Raw genomic sequence first — 16565 nt, forward strand, 5'->3', positions numbered from 1 at the left:
CTCTCTGTCTCTCTGTTTCTCTCTCTCTCTCTCTCTGTCTCTCTCTCTCAATGAATGAGTAAAGGCTGATCATTAGGGGCTTTTTAATTTGTTATGTATTTTCCTAAAATGCTTTACTGATAAGGTGCATTTTTGGCCCCAATCAAAAATTTGCCCAATTATGTGATGGATGTCTATCTCAAGCGATGATGATGATGATGAAAAGACCAGCAAATCTCTTCATGCCCATGTTCATCCTTGATGTGTCTCATTTCATTGCTGTGAGAAGTAGGCTGGCTAAAATAGAAAGACTTACCTAGGTTTTCAGATGTTCATGGGAGACGTGACAGCTGAAGAAAGCTCCCTCATAGCATTTGTGATTCACTTAGTGAATGAGAAGTCTTTTACCATCAAGTCAGGGTTGGAATTTTATGTGAAAGGCAAATATTACTAAATAGCCAAAGCATGTCTGTGTGTTAGTTTCCACATATATTCTGTAGTTTAAGGTGAATAACTCATGAACTACCAATCCTATTATGAATCAGAGAGGCTGGACAGACAGAGGAAGCAAGGAGGGGAGAGAGGAAGCAGAAATGTAGATGGTTGATCAGCTCAATTTCCTTCATAGCAAGGGAAACGGAACATCAGGAAACCCACAAAAACAGTGTAAACAGTGCTTTAGGGTCATAGGAAAAGAACTCCTTGTGAATCTTGCATACGTTTTTATTTAGCACAGGTAATCATTTCATTGGAGAGAGAGGCCTCATTTCTAGGAAATACCCCCTTACATATGTAGTATATGTAGAGTTCGTTTTCTGGGTATTATAGCAATTTGGGAAGAAAAAGTCTCTTTAGGAACTTCCATAGTATTTGACTGTGCATAATTTAATGGTTCATGTTGATAATGAGGAGCAGAATACACATACATTGACAGATGAGAGCCATTTGTTGTCAGATACTCAAATGTAGACAGATTTGTGTAGAAAGCTGTACAGAGACTAAGTACCATGTTTGTGGGAACCCTTTGGAAGGTCAGGGAAGTGAAATTTTTCTGTGCCATTCCGTGTTTTCACAAATTGGATAAAGAATTGAGGCTCCTGTAAGGAGAGGGAATTCTCAATGTCCTGGTGAACAATGAAGTGTTCTCTGTTTCTGGCCTGCCACCCATTGGTCCAATCTGAGAGTAAGTCAGTAAAGACATCTAGGATTACTGAAGGTAATGAGGGAATAGAAGGAACAGAGGAAGCAGAATATTAGCTATGATCTCAGGTTGAGTTCCCTTGAAGAGTATTGTATTGAAATTCATACAAGATGTCAAGAGGTACTATGGTAGGGGTACTGGGAAAAATTCTTCTACCTTGCATGAAACCGGTCCATATTTAATTTCCTGAACAGATTCAACTGTATTTCTGTGGTAACATGAAAATACTGCTTTTCATTTGGTTCTGGTCTCTTTGTTCACACCGGAGTACCAGAGCAAAGAGCTAGAGGGAACAGAGGAGCTGGAGATGGAGCTGTAGCTCAAGTGGCAGAACCTGTTCCTAGGATGAACGCAGTTATGGTTTTAGTACCCAGCCTGCAGAAAAAGTTTGATTTCCTCTACAGTTTCCAACTGAATTTTCTGTGTCTTTTTTTTTTTTACTTACATTTTAGGGATGACACAACCTTAACCGCCATTGCGGTTTGTGACTCGAGCATTAACATTTGGTGAGTTATCTGTCATCTGAATGTAAATTCATTTGTGGTGTGAGTTTAGTACACAGTCTATATGACAGCTGATCGTTGTCTTCATTATTCCTCCTCCTGTATTGAAACTAAATAGAAAATGACAGCATCTGGCAGCAGATACTTGGTCATGGTCTACTGTGAATTCAAACATAGCAACCGTATCTTTATTTACCTATTCTCTACCTTATTTACTTATTGCCTACATGCAACTTTTACTGAGCCAATGGAGGTAAGAATCACAGTCAGGTACAGTGAGGTGGTCTCCGTGTTTCTGAGGTGAAAGAGCTGGTGGGCCTCTTTCATTCTCCAGAAATCTGATACTTGGACAGGCCCACTGACAGTTATGATGAGAGTCCAGCTTCTAGGCTGTTGTTCCTTGTCCTTTGGTGAGAAGCAGTTAAGAATACAGCCAAGTATGTGAAAAGAAGGAGGGAGAAGAGCAGACTTAGAAAGCTGAAAATCAGATTGTATAGTGGATTGATTTCTTCTGAAGTGAGTTACATGTACAAATGAACTAACACATACCAATAAACAGTGTGTTAGGTTTACTAAGAGAGAAAAATTATTTGACCATGCATAAAAGCTTTCTTTTGTAGAGGTAAAAATATAAGTTCCTGCAAAACAAATTTCCTTTCTAGGGAAAAAAATGGAAATACCTTGTTCCTTTAGCTAAATGTGTAAAAGTTTCAATTTCTACAAATTTGTCAGTGTTAGATTAACTTACTACCTTGAGTAAAAAAGTAAAACTATGATTGCACATGGTATTTGACTGTATATAATTGAATTCTCTTTAGCTTCGATAAGAATGACCCAACAGAATTTGGGACAGAAGAATTCAAGCAAAGGTCAGATATCTATAAATAGAAAAACATACATAAATATATATGTTATGAAACAGACTGTGATCATTTCTGGGTAGTTTCCAAATATTGTCAGTGTACCTTCTGTCTGTCATATTACTCCTTTTCATTTTGATGAGTAAATGAGAAATGAGTTGCACAAAATGTTTTGCTATTTTAGGGAGCAGTGAAGGAAAACTCCTAAACCCCCCACTCACATTGCCAGTGTATAAGATCCTGCTACAACTGGTTGTGTTCCTTTGGTCTGGTGGCAATGACATACAATCCTTTGCATTTATTTCGTGCCGTAACAGTTTCTTCACAGGTGAAGAAATACAAGTGTCAGATCAAAGTGACTACAAGTTTGTTCGGGCCTTTCCATATTTTATTGGCTCTATCCAGTTCTTTGATGGGTATACTCTTTCTCTATATCTATTCTTTTCATTGTGAACTTCATGCCAACTTTTCAAAATTGTGGTTCTAAGGTTTGTGACACTGTGAATACTTTATGGACACCATTTATATTGTATAGACAGATGACTCCATGGCGTTATGACAAGCTCCTTACTGCTCACACCTGTGAATACAGGGTTTGTGAATAAATTTATGTTTGCAATGAAAGAGCTAGGAGACTAAGAGAGAGAGAGTGTGTGTCCACATGTGTGCTTTAGGTAAAGGGGCTCCAAATCAGGTTTCCAGGATTAATCTGTTTTCTTGCTTATCATTGGGCCTCTGCTTCTTGATCCACACATGGAGTGCACACTTTTGTTGATTCAGTGGAGATGTACTTCTGCAGAAAGGAATACCCTGGATGGCTTTCTATTGCTATCCTCTCATATTTTCCCCATCTGTAAACCAAAGGTCTGCACATCTATCTAAAATTCTGTTGAAAGGGAAGGGTCATTGATCAGGCAAGCCTAGGCATGAAGGATCAACATGCCATGATCATGGGAGTAGCAAGGACAGTGCTCTGAGTTCTGACCTCAGGAAAAGAAGGGTTGACAGAGACAGAAGACCTAGACACATAGTACATTTGACAGACCACCTGTGTAGAAAAACAAGGCCACAGTTTTCTAACCGAGTAGTGTTAGAACATTGTATCATTTCCTCCCACATTTTCCCACTTAATTTTTTTATGTTTTGATATGTCCACAACAAGAACAGCAACTTAACAACTGTTATTGTTCCTTCAAATGAAGACATAAGTAGTGTGCGAACTGATTTTTTTTTTTGGTCGTGACAAGGTATAGAGGGGTTACACTTACATTCGTCAGGTAATAGGAAGATTACTTGTCACAAACTGATTCCTCTTTTTCATACTTTTTCCCATTTCTTTTCCCTACCCCCTCCCAATCATCTTGTCTTCCCTCCTTTCCTTTCCTATTTCAAATAACCGAATAAGAACATATACAATATACCAGATAATAAAGTCAGATACAGTCCCAATAGGAAATTAACCATAAAGAGGAAAAAGGAAAAGAGAAATAACATAATACCTTAAAAACAACAATCACACAAAATAAAGCTCTTGGTTCCATTTTTTTAAAGTTCCTTTCATTTAGTGTAAATTGAGTTTGTTGTCATCAAGTGATAAATCAGAATTGGACAGTGGTGACTTTTCAGGATACAGAGGACTACCTATGAATATCATATGTAATCCAGATGTGTTTTGAAACTAAGCAGGATATGAAGAGCAGATCAAAAGAGAGTGGTTCATGGAGTGCTGTGATGTCAAGAACTAGCACCTAGAATCCCTAGGTGCCTGTCAGCTACTCACAATGAGCCAAGGTCGCAGGGAATCCTTTTCTGAAACAAAAAGGTACTCTCATTTGTCTGTAGTTCCCAGGAGGTAAGACACTGATAAAACACCAGCACAATGCAAGGGACATTTCACAATCCCTCTACCCACACTGGCAACGCCTTATCTCTGACTACTATTCCATCTTACACATCTGGAATATCAGCTTTACTACCATATCAAAGTTAGTGTGTTTTGCAATAGTATCAATTTTTTCCCATTTCCTTTAAGTAAGTTAAACTTTCTTTCTTGGTTTATCAGTCCTCTGATTGATCAATTACTTATCAGTTAACTTTCATATCTAATATAATCTCTAATACCTTTAGTATTTTTGTAGCTCTATGTCCTTAAATAAGATACACTGCTGCTGTCATTCTGGCCACTCAGCAGGCAGAGATCTGAGGATCACAGTTCAAAACCAGCCCTGGCCTGTGAGACTGTGTGAGTCTCTTACCTCCAATTAACCACTAGCAAAACCATAAGTGGTGCTGTGACTCTAGGGACAGGGTAGTAGTAGTCTTGAGCTGAAGAGCTCACGGAAAGAGCCGAGGCCTAGTGTTGAAGCCCCATGAATTGAAAAAAGTAAGATACACTTTTGATTTCAATTTTGTTTTTTGATTTCTTCAGACTAGGTTAGTAGCTCAGCATCTGATCTTCTGATAGAATATATATTCTTCAGCTAAAAGATGAAATGTTTTCAAGTGTCTTCTAAACAAATTTGGACTGTAGTAAACTTTGATGTTTTTTGATTGATATTTTTTATCTAACTGATCTTTCCTTACTAGCAATGGATAGAATGCATCTAATGTCATTCAAGTGTATGTCTCCTTGAAGATTTCATGCTGTTGGTTTTATAGAACAGCAGTTTCCTGCCCTACATACCTATATTGTTACAATGACTATTCATGGTTGTTGTTTTTTTTGTTGGTCCTGGGGCTTGAACTCAAGGCCTGGGCAATGTGCTTGGACTTTCTCAAGGCTAGAGCTCTTCCACTTGAACCATAACTCCATTTCTGGCTTTTTTCTATGTACATGGTACAGAGGAATTGAAACCGAGTCTTTCTGCATGCTTGGCCAGCACTCTACCACTAGGCTAACCTCCCTTCCCCCCTTTTAATACACTTATTTGAAATAGAGAAGAGGAGGGGGAAAACAAGATGGGGTTTCTATTTTTGTTAGTTTTATATATTTTAACCTGAGTTCTCCATAAAGAAAGTCTAGAGACAAGAACTTATGACTAATTTCCTTCTTTGGGAATAACACCTCAGAAAAGCAGAAATCAGGAGATATCTATGCTGCCATGGTTGTTTATTTGATATAGTTCACAAAATTTCCTGCCAGTCTTGATACTTTTCCACTGTTTACTGCGCTTTTCTTTTAACTGTGTAACAAGAATTTTCTGTCATTGCTTACATTTGATTGTTTTCCAGAAATAAATTCCTCCATTCCATACTCACTCATGAAATGCGTGTTTAGTGGGCAGTGTATCATTGAGTCAAGGTTAAATTCATTATATTTAAACCATTAAAACCATTGGCATCTTTCATTAAAGAGAATAGTCCGTATCACCCAAATTCTGCTTGATCATAAGGGACATATTGCTCACATTTCTTTTTCTTTACTGTATCCTTGTTTCTTTCCTCCTTTGTTGTTTGGAGAAAGTGTAGAGAAAGTTTTATTCTCTTCTTCTTTGTGTATCTGGCCTATCAATTTACTCTTTACTACTAGCAGTAGTTAACTTAATGAGCAACAGGAAGCATATGGTTAAAAGACTTAATAATCAGTAAAATCTGTGTGGGTGCAGTATTTACACTCTAACTTTCCAAGTGATACATGCCTTCATGTGCATATATGGTAATACTAAGAAACTGTTGTTAAGTGAGGGACAGTTCCACTATTAGTAATCATTAACAACATACTTTCATTCGAATCAAACTGATGACCTAGCTTCATTTATCTACTGATTTTAATTACTTATATGTATACTGAAGTATGAGGTATCAGTGTTATAGCAGTAGAGAAAATTGATCACTTCATGTATAAAGTAGGTAGCTATTTGACTGAAAATGTATAGTATAGTTGTGCCTTATGACGAGACTTTCTTATCCTGGAAGAAGTGTCTGTAGAATGTTATGTGGGATCTAGCATTGAAATGTGAGTTTAAATCTAGGAGGACTCTCTGAATATATATATATATATATACATATACATATATATATCCACACATATTTCTAAAGGCAGCATGAAGGAAAGAAATATATTTGTGCGTACACCAACAGATGTCAAAATGTGAAATAAGAAGTATGGGAAGCAACTAAGACACAGGCATGACAGCCCAGCTACTGAGAGACAAATGCACATCTTTCTTCCTTCTTTATAACAACTAGGGTAAGAGAGGAACAGGTCATGAGGAGAATTTCTTCTAGTCATTATATCAGCTACACTTCAACCAAAGGATAGAATCCTTTCTGGAACAAAGCAGTGGCATTCTAAATAGGAATATCAGCAGGAAACCCAGCAGTTTACTTCCCGAAAGCAAGAAGTATGGCTCAAGTGGTAGAGTATTCATCTTAATAGAGAAAGCTAAAGTAGAACACCCAGGCCCTAAGAGGAAACCCAATAGTACCTGCAGAGAAACATAATAAGAAAGAGAAAGAAGGAAGTCCACCTCCCTAACAGAGACAGTCACATGCTTGATGTGAATGGATGGAAAGAGATATTCCAAGAATGGCACCCAAAAGGAAGCAAATGTAAATGTACTCCTATCTGGCAAAGAAAACTTGAAAGTATTACAACATGAAAGTCATTTCATTTTGCTAAAGACACTGTAATGATTAACAACAAAAAGGCAACTAATCCTCAATGCACCCAATTTGACACAACAGACATCGCTGAACATAACTGAGTTGATGGATCCCAACCATGTTCGATCCTTTCCAAAGAATCCGCAAGAAACCAGATTTAACTGAAGACCCAGAGCCAAAGGTAGCACATATCTGCAGAATATTCCATCCAGCAGTCCCAGAATAAGTATCGTCCAGGCAACCCCAAGCTTTCCCCAAAGGAAATAATATTTACAGCATAGAGGCAGCGTTATTCTCTTCTTTCCTTTTCCTTTCTCTAATACTCCTCCGTAGTAATTATTCAAAGAGGTTTCTTGGCAGAGTCTAAAGGAAGTCTTAACAGGACATATAAGAAAAGATAATATTACCATGTGCTATCATACTATGGTGGAATTCAACTAGAAATAGACATGGAAGTAAACAATAGAAAAAATTAAAATACATAGAAATGGAACAAAAATCTGAATGTTTAATGGGTTATGGAAGAAAGAAAGGAGGGACATGTAATCAAATGTAGAAAATCATTGGAGCCTCTGACTATATATTTTGGTTTCATTCTTTAGTGATATTTTATCTGATACCTCAACTGAACATGACAAAGGAACCAACAATGAAGGGTAAGGTCCGAATAAACATACAATGTCACCCATGTGTATTTATGCATATTTACATGTATGTAAGTACAGTCATCCATGAAAGGACAGTCACAGAAAAGAAAGTAATTGAGATTAGGGACCTGTAAGTATAGATGACAATTGAAGGTCTTTGATATTTTTCTAATTTACTTTGGCCATAATATCAGTAGTTCCTTTCTAAAATGTTAGCTATTTTTAAGAAGAAATACCAAGAATGTTTCTTGTTCCTAATCTATTTTAATGGCCAAAAACAATTTAATGTTTTGCTGTAAGATTTAGCAGGTTAAGAAACTTCTTTCTATTGAATTTGTTTTCTCTAGCTAGAGGATGAAACAACTTAGATGTGTTCTCTCCCTTTCCCTCTCTCTCTTCCTCCCTCTCTCCCTCCCTCTGTTCCTCCAGAATGAATGAGTAAAGGCTGGTCATTACTGGGTTTTAATTTGATAGGTATTATCCAAAAATGCCTTACCTCTAAGTTCACGTTCAGGCCTAAACAAAAATTTACACAGTTATGTGCTGGATGTCTATTTCAAGAGATGGTGATGAAAAGACCAGAGAATCTTTTCATGCTGTATTCATCCCTGATGTGTCTCCTTCAATTGCTGTGGGAAGGAGACTGGTTAAAATATAATGACTAGGATATCAGATGTTCATGGGAGACGTGACAGCTGAAGACACCTCCCTCATACCATTTGTGATTTATTTAGGGGATGAGAAGGCTTTTACCATCAAGTAAGGGTTAGAATTTTATATGAATGTGAAATACTACTAAATAGTAAAAGCATGTCTGTGCGATCATTCCAACATATATTCTGGATATTAATGTGAATAACTCATGAAATACAAATCCTTTTTATCACTCAGAGAGGCTGGATGGATAGAGAACAATAGTGCCAGCATGGAGGGAAGAGAGAAAGCAGAAATGTAGGTGGTAGATCAGCTTGATTAATTCCATAGCAAGGGAAATGGAAGATAAGGAAACCCACAAAAACAGTGCTACCAGTGGTTTAGGAAAAGAATTTGTCAGTCTTGCATAAGTGGTTGTTTAGCACAGGTGAACATTTCATTGAAGTGAGAGGCCATATTTTTAGGAAAGCACACGAAATACCCCCTTGCATATACAGTATATGTAGAGTTAGTTTTCAGGCAGTTATAGCTATTTGGGGAGAAAAAGTAGGTTTTGGAATTCTCACAGTATTTGACTGTGTGCAATTTAATTATTGATGTTGATAATAACTAGCAGGATGCACATGGATGCACACAAGACAGCCCTAAGTGGTCAGATACCCAAATGTCGACAGACTTGTGTAGAAAGCTGTAGAGAGACTAAGCACCATGTTTGTGGGAACATTTGGAAGGTCAGGGAAGTGCAATTTTTTGTGCCATTCTTTCTTTTTGCAAATTGGGTGAAGGATTGAGACTCCAGAAGGAGAGGGAGTTCTCACTGTCCTGGTTAGCAGTGGAGAGTTCTCTGCTTCTGGCCTGCCACCCATTGGTACTCTCTGCAAGTAAGTCAGTAAAGACATCCACGATTGTTGAAAATAAGAAGGGAATAGGAGGAAGAGAGGAAGCAGAATATTGACTGTGACCTCTGGGTTGAGCGCCCTTGAATTGCATTGCATTGAAAGTCATACAAGATGGCATTAGGTACTGTGGTAGGGCGAACAATTCTTCTATCTTGTGTAAAAACTTTACTTTTCTAAGTTCCATATTTAAGTTCCTGAAGAGATTCAAATCTATTCTATTGTAAAATGGAAATACTGCTTTTCATTTAAGTACAGGTCTCCTACTTCACACCATAGTACCAGAGCAAATAGCTAGAGGGAACAGAAGAGCTGGAGATGGCGATGTAGCTCAAGTGGCAGAGCATGTTCCTCAGATGAACACAGTTATGGTTTTAGTACACAGCCTTGTAGAAACAGTTTGATTTCTTCTAAATGTTCCAACTGATTTTCTGGGGCTGATTTTCTATTATTTTATTTTTTAGAGATGACACAGCATTAACTGCCATTGCAGTTTGTGACCCAAGCATTAACATTTGGTGAGTTGAATTTTCTGTCATCTGAGTGTAAATTCACTTCTAGGGTGAGGTTAGTACCCAATCTATATGACAGCTGATCAGTGTCCTCATGTATTCCTTCTCTTGTATTGAAACTAAATTGAAAATGATAGCGTCAGGCAGCAGAGACTTGGTCATGGTATACTGTGAAGTAAAACATAGTAACCGTATCCTTATTTACCTATTCTCTACCTTATTTACCTATTTCCTGCAACTTGTACTGAGACAATGGAGGAGAGAGTCCCAGTCAGGAACAATGAGGTGGTCTCAGTGTTTCTGAGGTGAAAATGCTGGTTGGCCTCTTTCCTTCTCTAGAAATCTGGTACTTAGTAGACAGGCTCATTTTCAGGTATGATGAGAGTCCAGCTTTTAGGCTGTTGTTTCTTGTCTTTTGGTGAGAAGCAGTTAAGAAATCAGCCAAGTTAGTGACAGGAAGGAGAGAGAAGAGCAGACTTAGAAAGCTGAAAATCAGATTGTATAATGGATTGAGTTCTTCTGAAGTGAGTTGCATGTACAATTAAACTACATGATACCAATAATCAGTGTGTTAGGTTTAGTAAGATAGAAAAAGTCTTTGACCATGCATAAAAGCTTTCTTTTGAAGTGATAAATATGTAAAAGTTTCCATTTCTTACAAATTTGTTAGTGTTAGGTTAACTTACTACCTTAAGTAAAAAAGTAAAACTATGATTGCACTTGGTATTTGACTGTATATAATTTAATGCTCTTTAGCTTGGATAAAAATGATCCAGCAGAATTTGGGACAGAAGAATTCAAGCAAAGGTCAGATATAGACATATACATCAATGTGTATAAGTATATGTTAGGAAACATATTGATCATTTCTGGGAAATTTCCAAGTATTGTCAGTGTATCTTCTGTCTGTCATATTATTCCTTTTTCATTTTGATGAATAAATGAGAAATGAGTTGCACAAAAGTGTTTTGCTATTGTAGGGAGCAGTGTATTAGGTTTACTAAGAGAGAAAAATTCTTTGACCATGCATAAAAGATTTCTTTTGAAATGATAAAATGTAACTCCCCTACCCCAAATTAAATTCCTTTGTTCATTTAGCTAAATATGTAAAAGTTTTGATTTCTACAAATTTGTTAGTCTTAGATTAACTTACTACACTGAGTGAAAATGTAAAACTATTATTGCACATTGTATTTGATTATCTATAATTTAATTCTCTTTAGCTTGGATAAAAATGACCCACCAGATCTTGGGACGGAAGAATTCAAGCAAAGGTCAGATATCTACAAGTAGATAAACATACATAAATATAAATGTTATGAAACAGATTGATCATTTCTGGGTAGTTTCCAAATATTGTCAGTGTACCTTCTGTCTGTCAGATTGCCCCTTTTCCATTTTGATGAGTAAATGAGAAATGAGTTGCACAAAAGTGTTTTGCTATTGTAGGGAGCAGTGAAGGGAAACGCCTAAAACCCCCCACATTGCCAGTGTATGAGATCCTACTACAACTGGTTGTGTTCCTTTGGTCTGATGGCAAAGACACAGAATCCTATGCATTTATTTCCTGCCATAACAATTTCTTCACAGGTGAAGAAATACAAGTGTCAGATCGAAGTGGCTACATGTTTGTTCGGTCCTTTCCATATTCTGTTGGCTATGTCCAGTTCTTTGATGGCTATACACTTTCTGTAGGCCTAGACCTTAAATTATACATATTATGTTCATTGTGCATTAATGCCAGCTTTTCAAAACTGTGGTTGTAAGGTTTGTGACAGTGTGAGTACTTTATGGGCACCATTTCTATTGGATAGACAGATGGCTCCACAGCATTATGTCAAGCTCCTTACTGCTCACATCTGTGAATACAGGTTTCGTGAATAAATTTATGCTTACAATGAAAGAGGTAGGAGACAGAGAGAGAAAGATCGATTATGTCCACACGTGTGTGGCAGAGTGGCAATACTCTGATACTATGGCTTCAAGTCAGGGCTCCAGGAATATTTTACTTTCTTGTTTATCACTGAATCTCTTCTTCCTCATTCACACATGCAATGCATTTTGCTCATTCAGTGGAGATGGACTTCTGCCAGAAGGAATACTCTGGAAGGCTTCATATTGCTATCCTCTGCTGTTCAACCCCACTGTAGACAGAATCTCACCTGTGAACCCAAGTCTACACATCCATCTACCATTCTGGTGAAATCCTAAGGGGAAGTGTCATTGAACAGGCAAGCCTTAGGTAGGAGGGATCACCATGCCATCACCATAGGAGTTGCAAGGACAGGGCTCTGAGTTCTGAGTTCAGTACTGGAGAGAAGTTTTGGCAGAGACAGAGGAGATAGAGGCATAGTACATTTGACAGAGCATCTGTGTAGCATGCACAAGCTATGGTTTTCTAACCTAATATTGTTATAAATACAACATTCCTTCCCACATTGTCCTACTTAATTTTTATATGTTTCAATTTGTCCACAGCAAAGACAGCAACTTAACCACGGTTGTTGTTCATTCAAACGAAGACATCAGTACTGCGTGAGTTAATTTTTTTTTTATTTTGGGGATCATGTATAGAGTGCTTACACTTATTTTCCTCAGATAGTAGGTGAATTTCTTCTCACACATTGATAGCCCTGTTTATGTTTTCATCCCATTTCCCTTCCCCTACACCTTTCCAATCAACTTGCTTTATCCCCTCCCTCTTCTATTTCAAATAAACATATGTAATGCTCCAGGTAAATTTTCAGATACAATAACAATATGAGATTAACAATTAAGGGGAAAAAGGAAAAGAGAAATAACATAGTACATTAAGAACAACTATCACACAAGGTAAAGCTCTTGTTTCTGTATTCTAGAATTTTTTTTCATTTACTGTAAGTTGATTTTTCATCTAATTGATAAATCATTTTGGAAAATGATGGCTTTTCAGAGCACACAGGACTGCCTGTTCATATCACACATAATCATGACATGTTTTCAAACTAAGTAGAAAATGATAGAGCAGATCAAAAGACAGTGGTTCTTGGTGTGCTGTGAAGACAAATACTAGCACCCAAAACCCTTAGATTATCATATCTCATTATAGGCCCAAATTGTCACCATACCATGAACAAAGGAGTAGCAAGGACAGGGCTCTGGGGTGAGATCTCAGTAGTGGCAGGAGTGGCAGGGACAAAAATGGTACAGATGAAGCTCTGTTGGCAGCATTTTTGTGTTGCATTCACAAGACCTTAGTTTCCTAACTTAGTGTTCTGGAAAAAAAATGCGTGATTAATTCTCACATTTTCCCAGTTAATTATTATGTGTGTTTAATATGTCCACAGTGAGGATAGTGGCTTAAGAGCTGTTATAGTTCATTCCAATGAAGACATCAGTAGTTGGTGAGTTGATTTTTTTTGTCATCTAAGTGATAACTCATGTTGCACAATGATATCTTCAGGGTACACAAGCACTGCTTATCGATATTGAATGTAATCATGATGTGTTTTGAAACTCAATAGAAATGATAGAACCTGTCCAAAGACACTTGCTCATGGTGTGCTATGAAGGCAACTACTAGCACCCAAAATTCTTAGATTATCACGGTGCCTGTCAGCTACTCCGAATGTGGCAAGGGACCTGGGAATCCTTTGCTGAAACCAAAAGTAGGCCTAGCAGCAGTAGCTAAGAGGTGATCCTTCCTTCTTTTGAATGCTTAAACCCTGAAAGGCCCACATTCATACTGAAGGGGAGCCTTACTTCTAGACTGCTTTTTCTTACTCCTATCTGAAGAGCAGGAGCAGCAGCAGGGAATATTAGATGATAATTAGATGATATGTAAGTCTTGAGTTCTTCTGAAGTGAGTTGAACGTGAACAAGACGTCATTATCTACTAGAGTAGGTAGATTTGTTGGGTTATGGTATACTTTTCTTTCTCCCTCTCTCTCACTTTTTATTTTTTATTTTTTTTTTGGTAATTCATTGGCTTGAACTGGGTGCTGTCCCTAAGTTCTTCAGCTCAGGGCTATTAGTGCTCTACCGCTTGTGCCACAGCGCCACCTTGGGTTTTCTGGTGGTAAATTGGACATAAGAGTCATGGATTTTCATGGCTGGGTTGGCTTTGAACCATGGTGCTCAGATCTCAGCCCCTGAGAGATTTGTGGATCACTTTCTTTTCTAATACCATTGAAGCGCTGGAGAAAGACTCAGTCATGACAATATGCTTCAAGTACATTGTTAACATTAGTAACATATTCCTCTAGAAAACATGACGTTTCCAACTTGTGAGTCTGTAATTGATTGGACCAAAGGAGCAGATCCGATGTGCAGAAAAGTAAAAGAAACAAAAATAGAGGCTACTGAGTCTGCACAGAACTGCATGTATAAGATCAAGATCATGCATGCATCCCTGATAGTTCAGAGCCCTGTCATTGTGAAATTAGTGTCTACAATGGCACTGTGTCTTGCTCTGCCACCATGCAAGACTTGTTCTTATCCAAGTCTGTTACACACTGAAAAGGCTCGACCTCGTGCCACACATAGTATTAGAGCAAGGTAGATATTTATAATGATGGCAATAAAAAGTTGGCACAAGGAGTGGAGAACCTGGAACTTAACTAGGAAGAAAGAGGAAATTTGGACTGAGAAAACAGAGGGCCATTAGGGAGAAAACACAAAAAGCTAAGAGCACTGCTTTCACTTAGTTGTAAGTCACGAACATAAAGATTTTGTTCTATCTAATCGTCTCAGATTAGATTTTTCCCTTCCCCTAATACTCACACTTATTTGCATGGAAAAGTGGTTGATAAGTTTCAAAGTGATGGATTGACATGGGAATAAATGTTCAATAGAGGGACTACACAAAAGTTCCTTGCTCCAACAGTCACTCTGATGATTTCCCCAGCATGTGAATGGAGGACACTGAAGTTTTCAGATCAGAAATGAGTCTGTAGCTACTTTTTCTCATCTAACTGTAGTTACTTGGAAAAACTGGAGGTTTTGATTAGATGTGAGGAAGGTCATGGATAGTCGACGCGCCCGCCTTCCCCTTAGTGATTTGAGGCCAAATTTCTTTGGTGGCTTGGTGAGTAATGTGGTTGTTTTCTCTTTTGGAGATGACCTTGCACCTGTCCTCCTTAATGACACACTGAACTAGAAACACACTCACTCCCAGAATGCCAGTCATGCTAACTGTCATTTTTGTGTCATCAAGTGTATTTCTTCATGGTCTGAAACTGTAAGGTTGCATTTATTTCAAATCAACGTGAGAAGAGAACCAGTTATAGGGAAAAACAGTGCATGAATGTAGGACCTGCATCAGAATTTGACCCAGAATTTGAACTCTTCCGTATTCATGTGATATGTGACCATAGGTGTTTTTGTTACTTTAGCACAACTGCACATGATCCTTGTCCAGCACCTGATGATGGCAATGTGACAGAAAGGTAAGATATAAACCAAGACAAGTGTAGAGGTGGAAGTTTATGTTCATATTATATATATATATATATATATGTACAGACACATGTACTCATAAGTATGCACATACACATGGCTGGAGCTGAGCACTTGGACACAAAGAAACACCAACACCATGAAAGGACTGGTGGCAGGCGTGATGCAGCGCATGGCAGAAAGTAAAGATCCTGTGTTGGAACACCAGTGCTGCTAGGAAAATGAAAGAAGCATACATCAGGAAGGGTCAGCCTGTCACACATGCCTCTCACATGGCTGTGGGGTGAGTGGAAGTTGGATGTGATCTCATTTAGAAGCCTGCTTGGGAAGGCACTTATCTCAAGCCGTATCATTTTTATTCTAATTAAATGGTGACCGAATTCACTTATCTTCTGATTTTAGCTACTAATATGTATGGTGTCATATGAAGTAGCAATATGACATGAGCAGTGAAAATCGATTGGTTCATATGTAATCAGTTTTTTGACTGAAAGTTTATGCTAAAAAAGAATCCTTTGTGGAGCAAAGTCGAGGATCACACATAAGCTCTTCTTTAACCAGTCCTAGGTCATCTTGTGAGCCTGTCTGCCTAATTCCACATTATGGTGAGAGTTTTATGAATATGACGATACTTTTTCTTCCTATGGCATTTTGTCATCAGGGTCATGTAGTTTGGTTTCTCTTCAGATTGTATAAATCTTTCACTTTTTAATAAAGATACTTTTATAATACTATTTTCTGAGGTCCTCATTGCTAGCCTATAAAGTCCTATTGTAGTAAAAATAAGAAGTTCAACAATACATCTTTCGGCATTTTGCTGCTGTTGTTAATCCATGGTCTCAAGGTACTCTGAGCTCTCCTGGAATGATCTTTCTTCTCCTGCGTTTAGTGTGCATTGATTACAGGCATGCAGAACTATAACCAGGTTGAAATCTTCTGTCTTCACAGGCCTGATATGATCAATTAGAATCATTTTCTAGAACAGATAACATGGTAGATTACTACGTGTAAAGTTTAGAAGATCAGCTTGCTAGTTAAACATTAATTATAACTAACTTGACCCAAACTGACATGGTTTCTTTTGCATTCCTTTTTATTCTTTAGCAAAACTGAAGTAGAAACCAAAAGAGTACCTACAAGTGGATTACCAATTAAAATGTAAGATAGAAAGTACAGTGTGTGTGTGTGTGTGTGTGTAAAGAAGCAAACATGGAGATCACTGTATTGGCATCCAAGTGTCCATAGATTTCTTTCAACACTGTTCTTAAAGTC

At 37.8% G+C, this 16565-nt stretch overlaps 2 protein-coding genes across 2 annotated transcripts in view; one reads left to right on the forward strand and one right to left on the reverse strand.

The window, feature by feature from the left end:
• LOC150039056 (uncharacterized) overlaps window positions 1-16565 on the reverse strand; it is a 341232-nt gene that overhangs the window by 155716 nt on the left and 168951 nt on the right. The gene's annotated exons all lie outside the window — the stretch shown is intronic.
• The window catches only part of LOC150039066 (phosphatidylinositol 3,4,5-trisphosphate 3-phosphatase TPTE2-like), a 71641-nt gene that overhangs the window by 5537 nt on the left and 49539 nt on the right, over window positions 1-16565 (forward strand). Inside the window, exons 5-13 of the mRNA XM_090328054.1 lie at window positions 1633-1686; window positions 2502-2552; window positions 7751-7804; window positions 9810-9863; window positions 11081-11131; window positions 12336-12392; window positions 13184-13240; window positions 15230-15283; window positions 16398-16451. The gene's annotated coding sequence lies outside the window, so the exon portion shown is untranslated. The remainder of the gene's footprint in view (window positions 1-1632; window positions 1687-2501; window positions 2553-7750; window positions 7805-9809; window positions 9864-11080; window positions 11132-12335; window positions 12393-13183; window positions 13241-15229; window positions 15284-16397; window positions 16452-16565) is intronic.

This window comes from Megascapheus bottae, unplaced genomic scaffold (genome assembly GCF_031878675.1).
Source record: "Megascapheus bottae isolate mThoBot1 unplaced genomic scaffold, mThoBot2.hap1 HAP1_SCAFFOLD_50, whole genome shotgun sequence".
In the NCBI taxonomy this organism is placed as follows: domain Eukaryota; kingdom Metazoa; phylum Chordata; class Mammalia; order Rodentia; family Geomyidae; genus Megascapheus; species Megascapheus bottae.